The sequence below is a fragment of the Balaenoptera acutorostrata genome, chromosome 1 (genome assembly GCF_949987535.1).
Source record: "Balaenoptera acutorostrata chromosome 1, mBalAcu1.1, whole genome shotgun sequence".
NCBI lineage: Eukaryota > Metazoa > Chordata > Mammalia > Artiodactyla > Balaenopteridae > Balaenoptera > Balaenoptera acutorostrata.
In genome coordinates, this window is record NC_080064.1 from 47879403 (window position 1) to 47882276 (window position 2874).

At 48.8% G+C, this 2874-nt stretch overlaps 1 pseudogene; it reads left to right on the top strand.

Moving 5' to 3' along the window:
- The first annotated feature begins 606 nt into the window (after positions 1–606).
- On the top strand, positions 607–1451 carry LOC103001849 (ferritin light chain-like; annotated as a pseudogene).
- The last annotated feature ends 1423 nt before the right edge of the window (positions 1452–2874 follow it).

Here is a 2874-nt window from a genome sequence, read left to right on the forward strand (position 1 = left end):
AAAATGTATTTTAAAACTAGCTTGTTATCACTAATCAGTCAATGGTACAGCTAGGATTGCTGGTGTTTCCCCAAATTCTCTGATGACAAGACTTGTCTGGGGTTCTTGTTAAATACACAGCCTCCTGGGTCCCTGGAGCTCCTCATTCAATGGGTCTGGGATGAAGTCAGAAACTTGTAAGGTCTAACAAGTACCCCCAGGAAATTCCCATCAACAGAGAAGTTTGACGAACACTAGGCCAGCCTGGGCCCTGATATCCAGCACTCCTCTGATGACACTTTGCAGAGGAGGAAAACTCCAGTGCAGCAGTCAGCCTCCTGGTCAGTTAACAATTAAATCGTGTGAACCACTGTGCTGTATAACTCGAAGATATATTTCGTTAAAGAAGGTGACCAGGAGCAGTGTGCTTGGTGGTCCCGTGGATCTGTCTCTTGCTTCAACAGTGTTTGGGCAGAACCGACCCAGGGACACCCCTTCCTCTAGCCTCCGACCACCCGCCAACCATTTTTCCAGCCACAACTTTCAGAACCAACCAATCAGCTATCCTCAGCCTCTGGGACCAGCCAACACCATTTGTTGAGCTTAGCTCCTTATTGCTGATCAACCATGAGCTCCCGGATTTTTCAGAATTATTCTACCCAGGTGAAGATCGCCATCCACCACCTGGTGAACCTGCATCTGCAGGCTTCCTACACCTACCTCTCTCTCTGGGCTTCTGTTTCCACCACGATGATGTGGCTCTGGAGGGCGTGGGTGACTTTTTCCATGAATTGGCTGAGGAGAAGCACAAGGGCACCGAACGTCTCTTGAAGATGCAAACCCAGCGCTGAGGCCATGCCCTCTTCCAGGACCTGCAGAAGCCATCTCAAGATGAGTGGGGTAAAGCCCAGGCTGCTGTGGAAGCTGCCCTGTTCATGGAGAGGAACCTGAACCAGGAGCTTTTTGCTCTGCATGCCCTGGGTTCTGCCCACACAGACCCCCAGCTCTCAGACTTCCTGGAGAGCTGTTTCCTGGATGAGCAGGTGAAACTCATCAAGAAGATGGATGACCACCTGACCAACCTCTGCAGGCTGGCTGGTCCCCAGGTGGGGCTGGGCAAGTATTTCCTCGAAAGGCTCCACCCTCAAGCACCACTAGGAGCCTCTGGAGCCCAACGGCCTTTGAGAAGCCCCCTCTGGTGTCAGTGCTTCTGCCTGAAGCCTCTCTGTGCAGCCACTGAACAGCTTTTTAACTGTCCTGGAGCCCTCTCCCAAGACTTGGACCAAATGGAAACAATAAAGCTTTTTGCAGCAAAAAATACTAACAATAACAGTAATGTGAATTCGAAGCCTTGTACCGTATTTCTCTTTATAAACCCAGTGCCTGACACTTTTCCTGCACTGTCTCATCCAATCCCCTCAACGCTCCTGCCAGGTAGATATTCTTTTACATTGTACAGGTTTGGAAACTGAAACTCAAGAGGTTTGGGAAATTGTAGGTCATGAAGCTTATAGTAAGTAGCCAAATTGAAATTTAAAGCCAAATTCATCTGAATCCAGAGACTATGTTCTTCCCATTATCCCAGATTCTGGAAGGGTCTATGGCAGATTCTGTCTTCACAAAGTCAATCTATACAAATGTCTAGCCACAGTTGAAGTCTGCATGATTTTCCTCAGGATCTCTCCATTTTAGGTTGACCTTTCACTGACCTTTCCTCCCCCACCCCACCTGCTTCACCCCAAGAAGCCATCCTGTTTTCTCCTTGCCACTCCATTGCAATTTTCCACCGAGATTATTTGTGTCTATAACAAGCAAGGCCACACCAGTGTCTGGCTTTAAAAGAAGCATGAGCCTTCATTCCCGAGGTAATAAGACCTTTTTTTCCAAGTTCCTTCCTTCAAAGTTCATGAACTTAATAAAAAATAAGACCAGCTCTATTACAGCCCAGACCTCTGCTGCAGGAAGCCAGGGCTGACTGAGTAAAGGCAGCGCCTGAATGAAAAAGAAAATGTATTCAGAGATCAGCACTGTCTTTGCCTTCCACCGACCAAATCCACAGACACGCTGGGAGGCACCACAGCCCACATCTGAGCTTCCTGGTTACACACTACAGGTGACATTCACGTCACAAGGGCAAAGTGGACCTTGATATAGAGACGTTTACAGTCTTTGTTTATAGTCTTTTCTCCCCCTTGGAAGTAGAGCTTTGGAGAAGCCTGACACTTGACTCTTCAAAATTGTTAGAGACGTGCATCCATCCGATCCCCACACAGAATAGTGTGAAAGACCCAGGGGGTGCATGCAAGGAGTTACTCCAGGCTGTTTCTCATTGGCCTCTTGCTCCTCAGCGCCAGTGGCCATTGCGACATGCTTCTGCAGCTGCCCAGTAATGGTCCCACGGTGGCCCTTGCCATCACTTCATCCCTCCAAATGGCTCCTCTTCTGAGAATCTTAAAGGTCACTAGTATTCCCCCCGCTAGTATTCCCCCACTAGTATTCCCAGCTCCTAGCAGCTCACTTGTATACCTACTGCTCTAAGGCCTCCCTGGACCCTCCAGGAACTTGGCTCACCTGCCCATCAGTCCCCAGTTAGCATTCACACATCTGTTCAGAAGACATGTTCTGAGTGCCGATCATGCTACCGGCATGAGGGATTCACCTTGAATAAGACCCATCCTTGCTTTCCCACCAGCCTCACCTCCTTCCCTGCCCAAACTCTCCTCTCACCATCCTATGGATGCTTCATTTTTCTCCACTCAATCACTCATCTTCTCTGCTTTGGCTGCCAAGCTGCTGGAGAAGTTTGCCTAACGAGGCTGAATTGCAGCAGAAAAGAATTAGCCAACCCTGACTTGGCTTCAGTTTCTACATCACAAGGCTGCAATGAGAAATAGA